The sequence below is a fragment of the Tachyglossus aculeatus genome, chromosome 1, assembly GCF_015852505.1.
Source record: "Tachyglossus aculeatus isolate mTacAcu1 chromosome 1, mTacAcu1.pri, whole genome shotgun sequence".
NCBI classification, from domain to species: domain Eukaryota; kingdom Metazoa; phylum Chordata; class Mammalia; order Monotremata; family Tachyglossidae; genus Tachyglossus; species Tachyglossus aculeatus.
Window position 1 is genome coordinate 163,621,972 of NC_052066.1, and position 19,709 is coordinate 163,641,680.

General features: G+C 43.8%; 1 protein-coding gene across 5 annotated transcripts in view; it reads left to right on the forward strand.

Annotated features, from left to right (window-relative positions):
* Positions 1 to 318: 318 nt before the first annotated feature.
* Positions 319 to 19,709, forward strand: part of FLRT2 (fibronectin leucine rich transmembrane protein 2) — a 102,976-nt gene continuing 83,585 nt past the window's right edge. Inside the window, exon 1 of one of the 5 annotated variants that reach the window (XM_038750756.1) lies at positions 319 to 391. The gene's annotated coding sequence lies outside the window, so the exon portion shown is untranslated. Of the gene's footprint in view, positions 392 to 958; positions 1,272 to 4,610; positions 4,686 to 16,844; positions 16,920 to 19,709 lie in introns of those variants that run through there. The other 4 variants (XM_038750749.1, XM_038750742.1, XM_038750736.1 and 1 more) reach the window with 4 other exon arrangements.

A 19,709-nucleotide genomic window follows, 5' to 3' on the forward strand; every position in this document is an offset into this window, starting at 1 on the left:
TTTGTGCTTTCGCTGTGTTTGTTTCACATCGAGTTCGTCCCCACCCCCTCACTCTCTCCCCACTCTCCCTTTCTGTCTCCCTCACCAAATTATTCTCTGAGCCTCTTCCCCTGCCCCTGTGCTTCTTTGTCTCTCTGCCTATCTCTGTCTCTCCTATCCAAGAGCTCTCTCTCTCTCTCTCTCCCCCTCTCCCCCCCTCCCCCCCTCCCCCCGTCCCCCCCCTCTCTCTCCCCCCCTTCCCCCCCTCCCAAAGCCGGTAAAGGAGCAAGAGCAGTTTTTGCCCACCGTTTAATGGAAACTTGGTGCGCATACGAGAGATTTGCTGATTTGGGTGACACAATCATAAACAGAAAAACAGATTTAGGAAGCTTAAAACAAGGGTTTGGATCAGGTGAGCGTTCCACGTCGTTTCTGCTGATTTATATCCTCTACAGTGCCAAAAAATGGAAAAAAGGCCACCGTGAAAAGCATAAAAGGGAAAGAGGGTGGGGGTGGGAGATGTAGGATTTAATTACATTTTTTGTAGGATTCCAAACCTCTAAAACTTCATCGACAATAAGTAAAATCCCTGAGGGCTTTCTCCCTGATTCATTAGGAGAGTAATCTGTCTTGTTTTAACAAGAACGGACCTCTTAGACTGGTAGGGACCGCGGATGGAATAAAATACAAAACCCCTTCGAAAAACTACGGGGACTCGCCATTCTTTACAATCTCTCTTCACCCCTTACCTCCGCTCAGTTTCCTATTAACTTACGTACTGTGCTTGTTTTCTTCTGAGCCCACAAAGGGTTAAGCTGGTTTCCAAACCAGTTGGGGGGTGGGGGAGAGAAAAGCCCTGTCTAAGGCTAGGTACCTTGTAGCTGCACGTTTGAAATCTGTCATCGTCACTTAAGAGTTTGGCGTCTCCCGTTGTCACCAGTGAGTAATGATGGCAATGTGATAAGACCGTTCGGCCCCGTTGGGAGGAATAACCGAGAAAAGGCGTTTTAACCACTTCCACCGAGGGTTTATCTGTGCCTTCCCCTGTGGGGTCCGGGGGGAAGGATCCAAGAGGCGCGGCTCCCTCCCGGCCGGACATCTGGGAACGGGTGGCCAGAGTCCACCATGGGAAGGAGAGACCTGGGTGGCGACCCTTAAAGCAGTACCATGCCGCAGGAGCCCAGATGCCACTGTGCCAGCTTTTTCCCACCGCACCTTCCGGACCCGGCTGGATTTGGATGAATCATCCCCGGAGGGGGCGGACCCGCGAACAGCAGGTAAAGGAGCTTCAGGTGGGTTGCAGGTGGAGCGGGCGAGTGCTCAGCACTTCTGTCCCTCTCTCTCTCTTCCTCTCCCTTTGATTTCGGGGGCGAGTAGGTGCCCAGGCGCTCCTCTGCCGCCACATTCTTCACTCCTATCCGCAGGGAGACCTGTCCCCTAACTGATTGCCACGTGAAAATGCAACTCTGCCTTCCTCCCTCCGTCTCCACTTGCCGGAGCAGGAGCAGGACCACCTCCCTCCCCGAACTGGGCATCTCCGGCCGACAGCGCTCTTCCTTGGCTGCCGGGCTCGGAGGAGGGAGAAGGAACGGAGAGGGAAGCCGACGACCAGGGCATACTGGGTGGGTCACTTGCCTCTTTCTGTTCTGGGTCACCAGAGCCCCCCCGCCCCCTTTTCAAAGGTCCATCCAGGGCCCGTTCCTTCTCTCTGGGGCTCCTCCGGCCGCCCAAAGCCTAACGTCTTGACCCGGCGAGGTGCCCTTTCCATCTTAGCCGGCATTCGCTCCGCCGCCCTGGGGACCCGGGACGGGGGATCTGCCCACTCTCCTAGCAGAGCCCGGGGAGGGGGCGAGGCTGCGGGCGAGGGGCGGAAGGGAAGGACCCTGGAGCGCCGAGACCAAAGAGGGAAAGCCACCAATTATTTGGGGAGGGGGTGGCACGGGAGGTGTGTGTGGGGAGACGGGGGAGCGTCGAGCCCCCGGTGCCATCTGCTCCTCGGGAAGCCAACCTCACTCGCTTCCTCGACTTTTCCTTCTCCGTCTGAGAAAAGCGGAAAACGCCCCTCTCCAGAACACCCCCTGCCTACCCCGTTTCACCTCTCTGGGAGGCAGTCCTAGGTTGGCAAGGGAGGTCAAGGTCACGGGGTTGGGCAGCCAAGGGGCGGGGAGGGGTATGTGCGGAACAGGATTGAGTGCGCTTGGAAGTGGGCGATTGAGGAGGTCCGGCGGGGGTACGCGGGAGGAGTTGGGCATTTGCGGCCGTCGCTTCTGCTCCCGTCGCGGCCCTTGGTGCTGGAACCCACCAGCAAGATGACACTCTCTGTCTGGCTGTCCTTCTCTGAGCGGAACCCTCCCAGGCTTATGAATTCGGAAGCGCAACCTTTCGGATCGAGGTGTACTTTTTTTTTTTTCGTCATTGCGCCGCCTTTCCTTATCTCCCCTTGAGGAGTGTAACGTGGGAACTGGTAGCCTAGTGCGCCCAAGAATGTCTGTGCCCGCGTGCGTAACCCATCTCATTCCTGGAGCCAAGAAGGGCACCTCTCCAAGTTGCATTAGGATTTCACACTCGAAAACCTGTAGACACAACATGGGATAGAGGATAAGGGCGGGGGGCGGATAGGGGAGGGGGGGAGGGAGCAAGATAAAAATCGCTTGGGAAAGTATTGCCCGGAGAGTGGGTCTTTGAACTCTAGACGATGAGAGAGTGTTGAAGTCAGGGAATCCATCATATAGTCACCGAGGAGGGTCCAGTTACCTTCTCTGACCATCCCTTCTTCCGGGACTGATCACATCCCTCTTTGTTTTTCCCTAAGACAGTCTAAAACACTCTGTGCGTCAGGTCCTTTGGAAATAACGAAGACCAACCTCTTTGGAAAGTCTCGACTGTATAATTGCTTTCTCTCTCTTCCTCTCTCTCTTCCCCCTTCTAATCAGCCTATCTCTAGACTTGTTAAAACATGACTGAAACATACTGACGGGCAGAATGATCTGCAACGAATTAACATACAGCATAAGAGCAGATCATTCAGAATAGCTGAAAAAAAATATTCAAATATGCACTTCTAGCTCCCCCAAAAGACACCACTGCCATCTACGTAAGGGAAGGAGAGAAAACTGTTGGCTGTAGAAAGCTTGTCTTCCTCGGGGGCTTGGCGTCTGATTTTCAAAATCCCTGCTCCCGAATCGGGCCCCGTTGCAATCTGAAGAAATCCAAGCTGCCCTCCTCAAGGAAGGGGGAGAGGAAAGAAAATGAGGGAGTCGGTGGAGTGGGGGAGCCGGTCATTTGGAATTTTGCAATTTTCTTATTCATTCATTCAATCGTATTTATTGAGCGCTCACTGTGTGCAGAGCTCTATACTAAGCGCTTGGGAAGTACAAGTTGGCAACATATAGAGACGGTTCCTACTCAACAACGGGCTCCATCGTCAAGTTCACTGAAGAAGGAGAAAGAGGTTGGAGGTGAGGGGCACTGGGGGAGGGTTGCAACAACGCCATCTTGGTCGAGTTGGATGCCCGCACCCTCCCCCCACCCCTCCATCCCAGGGGTTGATCATTTCTCCTAGTTTCTCCAGTAAATAACAGATCCGGAGTGGTGGGATCCAACTGCCCAGACGGGGAAAAGTGACCTTCAGGGGCGAGTCAGTGTCTTGAGGCCCGGGGAAAGGCAGGGCAAGTGCGGGGAGGGGGCTGGCTTTGGCCTGCTGTGGCATCCACAGTTGAGGAGGAGTCTGGGGTGGCATCCGCTGGGGCGCCGGGGCTACCTTCACCCACCCCGCGACCCCTCCGCCACGGCCTGCCCGGGAGAGACGGGGTTAAAAGCCCGAGCCCGACTTTGCCTCTTGGAAAGCTTCGGTTGCAGCCCTGCCTTCCAAGCATTCTTTCAACTAGAAATGTGGGAGGGGCTCCAGAAGAGGGAGGGAGGGAGGGAGGGAGAGAAGGCAAGGAGAGAAAGAGGGAGAGTGGGAGCCAGAGGGAGAGACGGGGCGAGAGAGGAGCGATGGCTATCAACCGAATTCATCACCGTAAACGTCCCCAAGGGGTGTGAGGGGGGGTCGGGCGGGGGGGGCAGTTGCCTCGGCGGCGGGGAGACAGATTCGAAGCCTCATCCCTCGCCGGCCGGCTCCGTTCCGCAGCGGGCGCTAGCCTGGCCGCCGGAGACGCGCACTGTCCGCACAGCGCTGCGCTCCCGAGACTCGCCCGCTTCCCCACGCCTCCGGGCGGCTCCGCCGCGTGTGACCCCCCTCGCCGTCCCCGCAGGAGGTCCGGCCGGAGGAGGCGGAGCGGGGCCGCGCGGACCCCGGCGTCCCCCCGCCGCCCCCCGCCTCTCGCCCGATTGATCCGCGCGGCGGAGCGCGCAGGGGGGAGAGGGGACAGAGGAGCGAGGGGTGGGGGGACACTCGGGGCGGGAGCGGAGGCCGAGCGAGGGGGATGCCGGAGCCCCGGGCTGCGCCCTGCAGGAGGAGGCCGGGGGAGGACGATGCCGCCGCTTCGTAAGGGAGGCGGGCGACAGCGAGAGCCGGGGCCCCGGCGGGCGGCGCGCTGCGGGCGGACGCGCCCCCCAGGGCGGCCCGGGCGCCCCTCGCCCCGGGATCCCCAGCCCCGGCGCCCCCCGGGACGAGCCGGAAAAGTTTGGACCTCGGGGAGGGCGCGGCGCCAAGGGGGATAATGCCCGTCTCCGGGGCTGGAGGAGGACCGCAACCCCCTCAGGTAAGGCCTCTCCAGCCGGGGGCGAAGGCAACGGTGCGGGCAGAACCCCGACAGATGAGACGGGGACGAGGCGGCTTCTTTGACCGCCCCCGGGAGGGGGTGGGGGTGGGCCAGGGGGGGATAATAATAACAATAATAATGGCGTTTGTTAAGCGCTTACTATGCGCAGAGCGCTGTTCTAAGCGCTGGGGGGGATACGAGGTGATCAAGTTGTCCAACGTGGGGCTCACAGTCTTAATCCCCATTTTACAGATGAGGGAACTGAGGCTCAGAGAAGTTAAGTGACTTGCCCAAGGTCACACGGCAGACACGTGGCGGAGCCGGGATTCGAACCCATGACCTCTGACTCCAAAGCCCGTGCTCTTTCCAATGAGCCACGCTGGGATGCCTTCCCAGACTGAGCCCCTTCCTTCCTCTCCCCCTCGTCCCCCTCTCCATCCCCCCATTTTACCTCCTTCCCTTCCCCACAGCACCTGTATATATGTTTGTACATATTTATTACTCTATTTATCTTACTTGTACATACCTATTCTATTTATTTTATTTTGTTAGTATGTTTGGTTTTGTTCTCTGTCTCCCCCTTCTAGACTGTGAGCCCGCTGTTGGGTAGGGACTGTCTCTATATGTTGCCGACTTGTACTTCCCAAGCGCTTGGTACAGTGCTCTGCACACAGTAAGCGCTCAGTAAATACGATTTTGACTGATTGATGCGCGAGGACTAGTCATTCATCCAATCGTATTTACTGAGCGCTTGCTGCGTGCAGAGCACTGTACTAAGCGCTTGGGAAGTACAAGTCGGCAGCGTATAGAGACGGTCCCGGCCCAACAACGCAGCCTAGAAAGGGACTCGGCGGGGGATCCCGCTGGATCGCCAGCGCATCCGCGGCTATCGCAGCCGTTCCCGCCCGGTACACCGATTTAGGGCGAAATGTGCATTTCGGGGACACATTTCCTTCCTCGAGGGGGCTGTCGCTTTGGATGGCAGGCCTCCAACTGACCCCCGTGTCTGCGATCGATGATGGTTTTGACCCCATAGATTATCTGGACTGATGGGTAGGGACTGTCTCTATCTGTTGCCAATTTGTACTTCCCAAGCGCTTAGTACAGTGCTCTGCACACAGTAAGCGCTCAATAAATACGATTGATGATGATGATCTGGGAAAAAAAAAGACAGCCCCCTCCGCCAGCTTTTTATGGGTGCAAGGATGCGGATGGGGCAAAAAAAGCGCCCCCAGACAGACGAACCCCATAAACTAGGATCTCGAGGCAGCTCCCCTCACCCTTTAAAATGGGAGATTTGGAAGATGGGTAGTTTGCGTTTTCATTGAGAGGACGAGATGGCAGATTAGTCGGCGGTGACGCGCTTTTGCAATGAAATAAACGAGGGAAACATTGCGCGGGAAATCAGATGCCCCATCAGTAGCTTCAGGCGCGGTGATGCGTGAGAGAGAGTGAGAGTTTGTGTAGATGTGTGTGTTTTTGTATGTGTGGATGTATGTGTGTGTGCGCGCGTGTGTTTTTGTATGTGTACATGTGTGTATGTGTGTGGGTGTCTGTGTGTGCGCGCGCCTTATGAGGTTGGGGACGCGGGGCGAATGCTGTCACATCTCACCACTTGACAGCAGGCAACCTTACTTAGGAAAGGTAGGAAACCGGCGTCTCTCCGCGTCCTAATGGAAAACAATAACCCTGAAGAAGGGATCTTCAGTGCTTGGCCCCAACTCGGATGCATTTCGGACCAATGCTACTTTGATTCACCTGGAAATTGAAGACGAAACCCCCAGCCCATCTTCCATGTCGTCCAAATGGGGAGCCAGTCAGCGGGGGCTTTTAATTAGTTTTAATGGAGGAAATCTGTTTTAAAGCTTACGATCAGGGAATAAAGTCTAAGGCGTAAAACCCACGAAAAATGTCCGTGCAGAGGGTAAGGTGTTGATTAGGAGTTCTTCATACGCTGCAATTATCACGCAAAGCTCCTCTAAAAGGCCCCCTCCCTCCCTCCCATTAACTAAACCCAGTCAATGTTGCAGTGTACATACAGCCCCACACTGAGGCTTATTGTTGAATTTATAACATCAAACTTCTCATGAGTTTGATGTTAATAAAGACTAATTTATTACTATTCATTAAGATTAAGCCCTGTGTTGTATGTGGATTTAACCTAAAGACCTTATTTTTACTCGATTTTGAATGGAAGCAAAGTCAACTTTTGATTTTTCCAAAATACTTTTCCGAGGAATAAAACGCGTGCTGGCATGTTTCCAGGTTTTTTTTTTTTTAGGTTTTCGCAGTATGAATGTAGTTTAGTGTGTGTGTGGGGGGGTGTTTAGGTCAATATCTGTACTGTTACAACAAGGTTATGTTTTTGTGTTTTTTTTAAATCCGTAAGCAAAATCACATTTTATTATCAAATCCATGTGGAATCTGGGACTCATCATATCTAAGTAATAACTGTTCAATCATGTGCATAAAATTAGGTTTATCATTTTCCTTGAATGCTTCTGCTTCAGAAAACACGATGTAGAGGTAGGTTTGAACCATATAAAAAATTTCCAAATGAATTTCAAATGACAGTGCAACACTGTGCTGTCATGTTAGGTTGCTAATTTACCTCCTTGCTGGGGGTTTGAAGATGAAATTTCAAACATCATTCTAAATCCTGGATAGCAGATAGAGACAATTGTTAAGTAGAAGCAGGTCAGTTTCTCCCAAGGAGAACCCATCAAAAGTTCATCATCAGTGTGGAACACTAGTAAACTGCCTGTACCCTGAACCCTTCAGTAGTTTCATTACAATTTTCAAAAGTCCACTGGACATTTAAAATCTGTTAAAACAGAACCTGTCGGGAACTGCCACAATTCACAAGAGGCAGGATTCCTCTCTATGCTGTATTTCAGGTAGTGTGATCTTATAAGGTTCTCTGATCATCTGGATCCAATTTGAGCCTCTGTTGCAAGTCCCCTTTATATCTTGGCCTGCTGGAGAGTTCAATTTAGGATTTAAGCATACCTCCTAAAAAACAACCTCGTAGCTTCCCATTTGAGACAACTGCTTTGCACTGATTATGATTTCAAGGGAAGATCAAAAATGTGAAAGATCACAAAAGCTTAAATTGTAGGTAGCTGAAATTAAAATCAGAATGGATTTGAGAGAATCATAATTTCTAAAAGCCTTAGAGAAAGTTTTCAACATGGAAGTATATCAAGCCTTGCATTCTGCTCCCTGCTTAGACAAGTGAGAAAGAAGCCATGCTTAATGCATTATAGTTTTTATTAAGATTTTTTTCTTGATAATTATCTTTTGGATTATTTGTTTTTAATCTCCACTTGAGTTCATGCTAGATGTATTATGGTATTTATTAAGATTTTTTTCTTGGTAATCATCTTTTGGATTATTTGTTTTTAATCTCCACTTGAGTTTCATTTTTCACTAGATTACTTTGATAATTTTGTGGTCTGAACCACAATGATTCAAATTCAGTCCATTAGTGACCTCTATCTGTGGGAAGTGAACAGTCATTGTTTTTCTCTCCATAGTAGATTAAAGCTCAAACTATAAAGTGCCTTGCCTTTCTCCAAGTTTAAGTTACCGAAATTGAAAAGTTTCCAAGACAGTATCCATTGTGAGTAATAGTTCTTAACAGCCTTAAAGAAAATGTTGTAAAATAATTGAAGAATAACTGAAGTGCTATGGCAAAAAGCCCCGAAAATATGATCAGCATAAACAAGCACCAATGTGGTTCAACGATGATAAAAGAACATTAAGTCCAAACAACGTTTTGAAACTAGTTCAGAATCCTGCTGAATGTAAGTGCAATTTTATTGCCCCTGAAAACTTACATAATATCTGAAACTTGAGACCTATACTCAGACCAGATATGCCATAACTAGATTTTATAGTAACTCTGTGTGTGTGTGTCTGTCTGTCTGTCTGTCTGTGCGCTTATGTTTAAATCCAGCTGTACCTATTCTGCACTATGAATGTATGCGAGATCAAGGACAGAGTATGTTGGGAAAGGGAAAAGGGGATTTTATAAACAGATGGTCTCATTATAAAACCTGCTCTTAATATTATTTCTTTTTCCTTTGGCTGGTATTCAAATAGAAATTTCAAGTTAAGTCACTTATTCCAAATAGCAATGGAGGGCAAAGTTTAGTAAATTTCTTGGGTGGGTGGGTACCATTATCTGACAATTTCCAGATGGTTTTTGATGTAGTAGCATTTAACAGTATGGAATTTTTAGACAGTTCTCTTTCTTTTCCCTTGGGAAGGTTTTACTGCCATACTGCAGCGTGCATATGTACGTGTATGCATATACATACCTATAAACACATACATTATATTACTATTGTAAAATACCATCCCTTTCTCTATTAAGAAACAGATTGACTTTGTTTATTTTATGATAAACCCTTTCTTCTAATAACTGAATATTAATGGTGACAGGTAGAATTACCAACTTTTCTTCCCCTATCAGCAATTGGTAGCCACTTCCCTCCAATTAACTGTCTTCTTTATATGGGAAATAATAATAACAATAATAATAATAATAATAAAATCCACAACTATAACTAAACAGAGATTCTTTTCAGGGTTTCAAGTATGGTCCATTTTTTAGAAGCTATGATACAAATATTGTATCAGGTTATCAGGATATATAAAAATATCCTCGGTTAAGTTGAATACAGAGACTTGTTTCAGTTATGCGAAACAGTAGGACACTGTATTAGAAAAATATTTTTTTTTTTACAGTGGAACCTTTTTCCTTGGTGATTTTCACATCTACTGGTCTTTAGTTTTCTTTGATTCCTTCTGCTGCAGTTCTTTGAAGTGAATCAAAACTAAACATTGGCTACTTTCTTAAGGAAATTCATCATGTTATGTTCAGGATTCCAGGGGAGTTAATGATGCATATAAAGTCCTGTAAAACCTCTTTCTAAAAGAAGTCCTTTGCTTGTAGGCCTGCCACTTACTGGCCTTCTGTAACTTTTGCAAGGAATTTGAACTACATTATTTATTTTTGAAATACCTCTTCTAACCTAATTTAACATGAAGATGTATTTATTCAGGAACAAGCAAACTCATGGATTAGCAGCCTTTCTCAAGAAAGCAGCGTTATTGTCACAAACCAGAAATTTTGAAAGGTCAAATAAAATGCCCTTACCTGATTTTCAAGGCAAAGGCTACTTCTGTAATTAATGTTCAAATGTCCAGCTATTCCATCCTCTGTTACAATTCAAGAGTAATGCTTCCTGACAACTGTTGTTTAGATGACTAAGGCATATTAAAATAATTTATGATACAGATTTATGGTGATAACCATTAAGAACTCACAAGGATTGACTTATTTTTCTCCAGTTTTTATTCCTTTGGAAGATATCCTGAGTGAAGACCAATATGGACAGAGAGTTTTGATATCCCTTCAGTTCACAGGCCATTTATCACATTTCAATTCTATTTACTAGAATTCTATTTACTAGAACTAGAACATAGAGAAGCAATTCTCAGTTGGACCTTTGAAAAGTTGGAGGTTTTAGATTAAAATCGAAACCGCCCATCAATCTCACAGAAAGCACTGTTTCTAATAATAATAGTAGCATTTGGTAAGCACTTAGTATGTGTTAAGTCTTGAGCTAAGCATTACTATAAGCTGTTTGGACACAGTCCCCAGTCCACATGGGGCTCACAATCATTCACTTTACAGATGAGGAAACTGAGGCACAGATAAAATCAGAGACTTACCCAAGGTCTTTCAGCAATCTAGTGGTAGAGCCAGGATTAGAACCCAGGTCTCCTGTCTCTCAGGCCTGTGCTCTTTTCACAAGACCATGCTGCCTCCTGATATAGGGAGGGAAGCACAGGAGCTCTAATAAACTATTCCCAAATATATCCTCCCTTAAAGTCAGTAAAGGTCATATTGCTCAATGGAAAGCATTAAAATCTTATCCGGCCTGAAAGAGGTTCAGATGCTAGAGTCATTTTTTGTGGTCGCTAACTACTAATGTCAGTTTCATTAAAACCAACCGTCAAACCTAGATTAGCGTAACCTTTTGTTTTCATCTTCACTGTGCATGTTGCTAAATTATGGCAACACTATTTCTAGTTTGGCTAGTGGGGCCAAATTACTCCAAAGGAGAGTTATATGGCATGTAACTTTTTTAAGGAAGTATTGAGGAAGGAAGAGGAGAGAAGATTTTACTATTTCCTTAACATTGAAAGAAAACACAGAGTAAGAACATACAGAAACGTCCAGAAATAAATCAAAAGCATTACCAGTAAAGTAGATGTTTGATTCTGGAATTTCTTTCTCAGACTTTAGGCATTTCGTGTTTTGTGATCCTCAGAAAATGTATAGACCATCCTTACCCCAAAACATCCAAAACTGACTGTCAGTTTTAAAAAAGGGTTTTACAATGGGACAAATATTAACCTAAAAGGGAAGAAACAAAGTGACCTCGTACGGATTGATCAGTGGTATTTATTGAGCGCTTACTGGGTACAGAGTACTGTACTAAATGCTTGGGAAAGTACAATAGAGTTGATAAACAAGGTTCCTACTCACAACGAGCATATGGTCTAGCGTCTTCTAGGTCCTTCTAATTTTATTAATTTTAATTAATTCTAATTTCATTAGGCTCAGAGTGTTCAATGTCTTCCTATCGGTACATTTTATCTAAACACATTTGCTTTATAAAGCTATAGCCAGTAATACATTAATAAATGTTCCCTTTTTAAAAAAAAGACTGGATATGCCGCAGATTTATTATTTTCAATAACCCGGGAAGAAGTTTCCTGTGGATGGCACTACAGAAAAACAGCTCAATCAAAGTTATACCTAAAATGGTTTGTCCTGATTTATGCACTCAGTAAATATGATTGATTGATTGATCTTTAATAACTGCTGTATAGAATCATAAATAGGTCTTTCTCACCTATTGAATCATTATACTTTTCCTTTTTCCCTCAAAGACTATTCCCCTTGTTTTGTCCACACTTGACTTAAAGGTTTCCAAAAGATTGATTGATAGTTGAGACCCAATCCACTGTCAATAGTACCTTCCATTTGTATAGCATTTTTATTTGCCAAGTCTCTTTCATATTAGTTAACACACTTTAGCTGTGCAATCGAGGCAGATATTATCCCTATTTTACTGATGAGGAAATTGAGGCCCAGAAAGGTTTAGCATCGTGCTTATGGCAGGTCACATAGCAACCCAGAGCAGAGCTGGATCTAGAACCCACTGGCCTCCTTACTCATTCTCTTTCCACCCAGCCACATTGTCTCCAGAGGAAAGATTTTCCAACGTTAAATCTAGCTGGTCTTTAGAAATGTAAATTAGTTGGTTCAAGATTTTTTTAAAATGCAAAAGGCATTCATATTTTGGTGATATACATTCCTGAATGTGATGCAATGCTTTTGTATCAAATTGATAAAAGCTAATAATATGCTTTAAAAATATTTTACTCTGGCTATAGTTATAATGTTTTGTGAGATTTCTTTTAAAAAAAATCTATCCATGCAATATCACACCATCACTAGTTCTTTAATGTCAGGAATTATTTTCACAATTTGACAAATTAATTCCAGTACCTTTTGCAATAGTAATGATGTATACCACAATAATTAACATTACTCAGAAAAGGATGTGTGTGTGGTTGTTTTTAAACATTGGTGATAAAGAGTCTAACAACCATTTCTCTGTAGAATAAAGGGTCTTTTATTATTATTATTAATAATAATAATAATGGCATTTATTAAGTTCTTACTATGTGCAAAGCACTGTTCTAAGCGCTGGGGAGGTTACAAGGTGATCAGGTTGTCCCACAGGGGGCTCACAGTCTTAATCCCCATTTTACAGATGAGGTAACTGAGGCACATAGAAGTTAAGTGACTTGCCCAAAGTCACACAGCTGACAATTGGTGGAGCCGAGATTTGAACCCATGACCTCTGACTCCAAAGCCCGTGCTTTCCATTGAGCCACGCTGCTTCTCTTCTCTTTTAAGTACACAATTTAAATTCTCCATCACTTGTTACAAACATTATTCATACTTTGAAGGGCTCCAGAGTATGACTTTCTAATGCGTTAATCCGTGGACTGTTCCACTAAAATTGACTGCCTATTGTAGCACTTAAGGAAAATGAATACTATACAAATATTTATTAGTCCATTCATGAAAGGGACAGAAACTCGTGATGTAGTGGATAGAGCCCGGGCCTGGGAGTCAGAAGGACACTTGTCTGCTTTATGACCTTGGGCAAGTCACTTACCTTCTTTGTGCTTCAGTTACATCATATGTAAAGTGGGGATAAAGACTATGAGTACTATGTAAGACATGGACTATGTCCAACCTGATTATCGTATATCTTCCCCCTTGCCCAGTGCAGTGTCTGCCACATAGTAAGTGCCTAACAAATACCATTAAAAATATGTTTATGTAACTGAATTTTTAAAGACTTTGCTCAATTTATACCTTCGGAACTTCATGTCCAACTAATTCATCACTGACATGCCCTTGAAAAGGTTTGTTTTTTTTGTAAAGATGAATGTGGAAATTAGTGACTTGTATATATAAAAATATTTAACAGTGATGGGGAAGAAGATACAGAATCTATATTGAAGCATTTCTCACAGTGGGCTTTTCCCGGGTCAGGGAATCAGCTAAGGAAGTTTCTTTCCTCTCTGAGGAAGTCATCTTCTAAGTAATCCAATATGCAAAATTGCCAACTTAAAAAATAATTAAACATGAGGATGAGTATCATTATCTACTTAACATTCCATTTAAGTATGTTCTCATTCCATTAGATTTTTGGAATGACTGTTTTCAAATATTTATAATGAGAAAAAAAGATCTCTTTGGTAGTCTGCCAATGTCCCTGAAGCAAAAATTGTTTCATTCTGGACACTCTAAAAAAGTTAATTTCAGGAAATCAGGAGGCCCATCATACTGGAATCACAGATTTATAAAAGGGACGTTGTTATCCTTCTCCTCATATCTAGAAAAAGAGCAGGTAGCTAGAGAGCAACATGTAAAGTGTCCATTTATACATGAGCCAACAAAGTGGGTGTAACTACTGCCAACCTACTGTAAAATAGCTGAGTCTTGTAAGCCTGTCTAGAAACATAGTGAATAGACTGATGATAGGATGTGCTTAGGATTTCTTCATCTAAACTGGGAAGCATATGAATCATTTTCAGCCAACAGTGGAAGAGTTTTGTAATTAACTGCTCCCATTCTTTGGTCACTTCCCAAGAATGTACGTAGACAGTGGTTTATTTTGCATAGCAAACTTGTGAAGATGGCCCCAGATATTCAGAGCTTTCTTTGAACCACCGATATTTGGAGTACAGTTATATTTTAAGAATGATGGGATGATTGTGTGTATGCATGTGTGCCTTCTTAGGGGTCCATACTGGAGAAAAAATAATGTCTCTAGAAGTCATTCCTATAGAATAAGCCTTCTTGACTTCCCAGGGTGAGTCTACAAATATACAGGAGTTTTCTAAGCCTTCTCTCTGGCCTTCAGAGAAGCATTGTGGCTCAGTGGAAAGAGCATGGGTTTGGGAGTCAGAGGTCATGAGTTCTAATCCTGGCTCCACCACTTACCAGCTGTGTGACTTTGGGCAAGTCAGTTAACTTCTCTGTGCCTGTTATCTCATCTGGAAAATGGGGATTAAGACTGTGAGCCCCATGTGGGACAACCTGATTACCTTGTATCTCCTCCAGCGCTTAGAACAGTGCTTGGCACATAGTAAGCACTTAACAAATATCAAAATTATCATTATTATTCAGACTAGGCTTGTTAGGTAAATGTGCCAATCCATCCCTTTAGATAAACTTGAACAAATTATGAGACAAAGTAGATCTGTTTCTGCAAAGAATTTTTCTGGGATTGTACATTTCTTACTAGTGAATAAAATCCTCCTTTCAGTGTAGATTTCAATGTGACTCTATGTAGTGTTAAAAATGAAACTCTCGCATTTCTTCTCAGTGTGTTCTATTGGATAGGATACTGGCTATCCCGACTCTGCCACATGTTTGTTGTGTGATCTTGGGCAAGTCACTTATCTTCTCTGTGTCTCATCTAATTCATTTGTAAAGTGGAGATTAAAACTGTGAGCCCCACGTGGGACTGTGCCCAAGCTAATTAGGTTGTATCTACCCCAGTGTTTAGTACAGTGCTTGGCACAAAGTAAGTGCTTAATAAATACTAATGCAAATACTAATATATATATATATATATGTATATATATATGTGTGTGTGAGTGTGTGTGTATATGTGTATATATATTATGAGAAGCAGTGTTGTTTAGTGAAAAGAGCCTGGCCTTGGGAGTCAGAGGTCGTGGGTTCTAATCCCAGCTCTGCCGCTTGTCTGCTGTGTGTCCTTGGGCAAGTCACTTAACTTCTCTGTACCTCGGTACCCTCATCTGTAGAATGGGGTTAAGACTGTGAACCCCACATGGGACAACCTGATTACCTTGTATCTACCCCAGCACTTACAACAGTGCTTGGCACATAGTAAATGCTTAACAAATACCTATCTATGTATCTATCTATGTATCTATCTATGTATCTATGTATCTATCTATCTATCTATCTATCTATCTTTCTATATATAAAGAGCGAGAGAGAGAGAGAGAGAGAGAAAACAAAACCTTTCCATGTACACAGAATTGAAAGATTCAGTGCAAAATTACATTGCCCAGAGGTGCCTTCCAAAAGCCAAAGTTAAGCCTCAGCCTTTATATTGTCATCAGATACTGTCAGTTTTTAGATCATATACTAGTTTTTTTTATTATAGAACTATTTGGAAAACTTTCTTCCCTTTGTTCTGCTTCTTCAGAGTTTATACTGGTGGTGTGACATTTCAAAGTATAGACATCTGAGAAACCCAGACTCGCCAGAATAATAAAGATGGAGCTAACCAAGTCTATTTTCCTAGGCTCTTGGCAGGACTGACAATTACACAGTTCCAGGCAGGTGTCCCTCTCATTCTTGAAAATCTCTAGGGAAAGGGATACATAACTATTGTTGGGTTATTTAATTGCTTCTCTCAGAAGTTATGCAGCAAAACCCCGAATGTCAGTTGTATGGGATTGTGGTAACATATTTGGGAATTTATTTTATAAAATGACAAGATAGTAGGTTAATATTCGTCATGCAAACAAATGTTCTAGAAAATATTTTATAGTTAGACATTTCCATTCTAATGAATTATTTTTCAGAGTGAAAAATGTATTCCTATACATTTGTATTGTAGTATAGAATACTTGATATTTTATGGTCATAAAGAATACTTTATGTTTTATAGAGAAGCAGGATAGCATAGTGGATAGAGCATGAGCGTGGGAGTCAGAAGGTCATGTCTGCTGTGTGACCTTGGGCAAGTCAATTCACTTCTCTGTGCTGCAGTTACCTCATCTGTAAAATGGGGATTGAGACTGTGAGCCCCATGTGGGACAGGGTCTGTGTCCAACCTGATTTGCTTGTCTTCATTCAGTGCTCAGTGCAGTGTTTGGCACATAGTAAGCACTTAATAAATACCATGATTATTATTATAGTCCATAAATGTGAACCCATGGTTTGCATTCAGTTTTTAATACTAAATCCCAGATTCTAGACCTCTAGAATCACAAATATCAATTTAGATGTGAAATTACTATTTAAAAACTATGCATATTCAGGTGAAACAATATCAAACAGTCTGGTATTTATTGAGCACTTACTGATTGCAGAGAAGTGTACTAAGTGATGAAGGGTCATTTAGTTCAGATAAATACCACTTATAGTTGTAGTAATAATATTTATTAAGTACTTACAGTGTGCAGATCACTAAACCTAGTGTTGGGAAATAATACAGTCCCTGCCCCTTGTGGAGGAGAGGCAGATTCAGTATTACATCTTCACTTTACCTAAAATTCACCTCAAAGATGAAAGGAAATGCAAAGTTGTAAGCTTCACTAGTAACATTTTCCCTTGGTCTCTTTGAAATAACAAAACTGGGCTAATGTATGTTTGCTCTTCTCTTCAAAGGTTTTTTAAATGAGTAATTTAGATAAGTTTTTTATTGGTCCCACAGTAGCTGAAGCTCTTGTGATCATCTTGAACAGTATATACCAGCTCCTAGGAGTACCTGCTGTACTGACTCTTGAATCTAGAGTGGAAACACTCCCAGATTTTCCGGAGTTAGGGAGAAGGGAAATCATATTTTCACTCCCCTGATAAGCAAGGTATGGTTTTTGTTATTATTCTTCCTCCTCCTTTTCTTTCTCGCTCTTCTCTTCCTTCTTTGTCCTTCCACCTTCCCTACCATCTTTTGAACCTTTTAATTTCAACTCTATGGGTCAACAGGGAGAATTAGACAAGTAGCCTCTAACAAGACCCTGTGTCTTTCACTGATATCCATAATATCTAAAACAAAACAAAAAAACTAGGGGTTTTATGAATGCTGTACTGTTGGGACTTCATCCTAAAAGTCATCATACTTTCAAAAGCATTTTTCTTCTTGTCACAGAACTAAAAAACAAAACAAAGCATGATCACACTTTTCACATTATCTTTTGGAGATCGATATCAGTGTCACCAATATTTATTGGCCATCTATTATGCAGTCTTATGCAAGTGGAGAACATAAAAGTAAAACAGTCAGTAATTTACCTGGAGGATTTAACAATCTAATGGTTTTCCCTGTCTGTTTTCTTCCAATCTAATGAGGGAGATAGGAGACTGATAAAGTTACTTTACTTGAGAGTAAGAGAATAAATAGATAACTAATAAATAAGCAGATAATTACATGTGCTGAGGTGGCTGACAGGATAATTTGTAAATATTAATACACTGCTACATGAGAAGAAAGCATTTCATTTAACAAGAGTGACATGTAAATTACAGTAAAAAGTGAGGGTAAAAATATAATGAGAATTTTCATTTACTGTGATGCTTGTTATCAACAATGTATGACATGAGTTATCTAGATAACCAAAAGAAGGCCCAGGAGGGAAAAAGTGTTAAAGTCACAGCAATACAAAGCACAACCTCATTAACTATGTGGTGGACACAGAATGCAGACATACAGCAATCAGAAACAAGAAGGTGTCCTAAAAGTAAAGCCTTCAGGCAAATTATGAGCCAAGAAAAAAGCAGAGTTGAAAATAGTCCTGGGCTGCAAATGCTGCAGCCACAAGCTAAAGGACAGTAAATGTAATGAAGAAGATATTTTTGGTCTTGTCTCAGTCTTCACAAACTCATATGTTCTGACAGTAGTAATTTTTTTGTATGAAGAGCAACTATACATGTGTGTGTGTATGTATGCATACATAATAGGCCTATTTACACAGTATATGATATGTTTCATTCAGTCATATTTATTGAGTGCTTACTGTGTGCAGAACACTGTACTAAGCGCTTGGGAAGTACAAATTGGCAACATATAGAGATGGGCCCTACCCAACAATGGGATCACAGTCTATAAGGGGGAGACAGACAGAAAAAAACCCCAAAACAAGTAGACAGATGTCAATACCAACAGAATAAATAAAATTATAGCTATATACACATCATTAATAAAATAGAGTAACAAATGTGTACAAATATACACAAGTGTTGTGGGGAGGGGAAGGGGGAAGGGCAGAGGGAGGGAAGGGGGGATGGGGGGAGGAGGAGGAGAGGAAAAAGGCAGGGGGCTCAGTCTGGGAAGGCCTTCTTGAGGAGATGAGCTCTCAGTAGGGCTTTGAAGGGAGGAAGAGAGCTAGTTTGACAGATGAGAAGAGGGAGGGCATTGCAGACCAGAGGTAGGAAGTGGGCCAGGCGAGAATGAGGCACAGTGAGGAGGTGAGCGCCAGAGGAGCAGAGCATGTGGGCTGGGCTGTAGAAGGAGAGAAGGGAGGTGAGGTAGGAGGGGGTGAGGTGATGGAAAGCCTTGAAGCCGAGAGTGAGGAGTTTTTGTCTGATGCGTAGTTTGACTGGTAGCCACTGGAGATTTTTGAGGAGGGGAGTAACATGCCCAGAGCATTTCTGCACAGAGATGATCCGGGCAGCAGCATGAAGTATAGACTGAAGTGGGCAGAGACAGGAGGATGGGAGATCAGAAAGGAGGCTGATGCAATAATCCAGTCGGAATAGGATGAGAGATTGAATAGCAAGGCAGCAGTTTGGATGGAGAGGTAAGGGCGGATCTTGGCGATGTTGTGGAGGTGAGACCGGCAGGTTTTGGTGATGGATTGGATGTGTGGGGTGAACGAGAGAGCAGAGTCAAGGATTACACCAAGGTTGCGGGCCTGTGAGATGGGAAGGATGGTAGTGCCATCTGCAGTGATGGGAAAGTCAGGGAGAGGACAGGGTTTGGGAGGGAAGATAAGGAGCTCCGTCTTGGACATGTTGAGTTTTAGTTGGCAGGTAGACATCTGGTTCTGCCAATTATCAGCTGTGTGACTTTGGGCAAGTCATTTAACTTCTCTGTGCCTCAGTTACCTCATCTGTAAAATGGGGATTGAGACTGTGATTCCCCCCATGAGACAACCTGATCACCTTGTAACCTCCGCAGCGCTTAGAACAGTGCTTTGCACATAGTAAGTGCTTAATAAATGCTATTATTATTATTATTATTATCCAGATGGAAATGTCCTGAAAGCAGGCAGAGATACGAGCCTAGAGGGAGGGAGAACAATATGTATGTCTCACACTCAATTACTTCTGGACATTAAGGTCAGGGATATTATAAATGAGTGAAATCCATAGAACAATACAAAAACTACGTTTTTCTGTAGTTCCAAACTCCTTCCCAACAAAACCTTTCTTCAGAGCTGCTAATAAGTATCAACCCCTGGAGACTCAGCTCCTTTTCTTTCCCGATTCATTCTTTAGTGGAGGTGCTAATGAACACAGACTTGGCCAAAGAGCAGGAAGCTGAAAGCAAATGAGGAGAAAAAGAGGATGAGGCTTAACCTCAAACCAGAGAGTCTATGAATCAGCCTTGAATAATCAAGAAACAACTATATTTTCATCCTTAGCAAATCTGAATA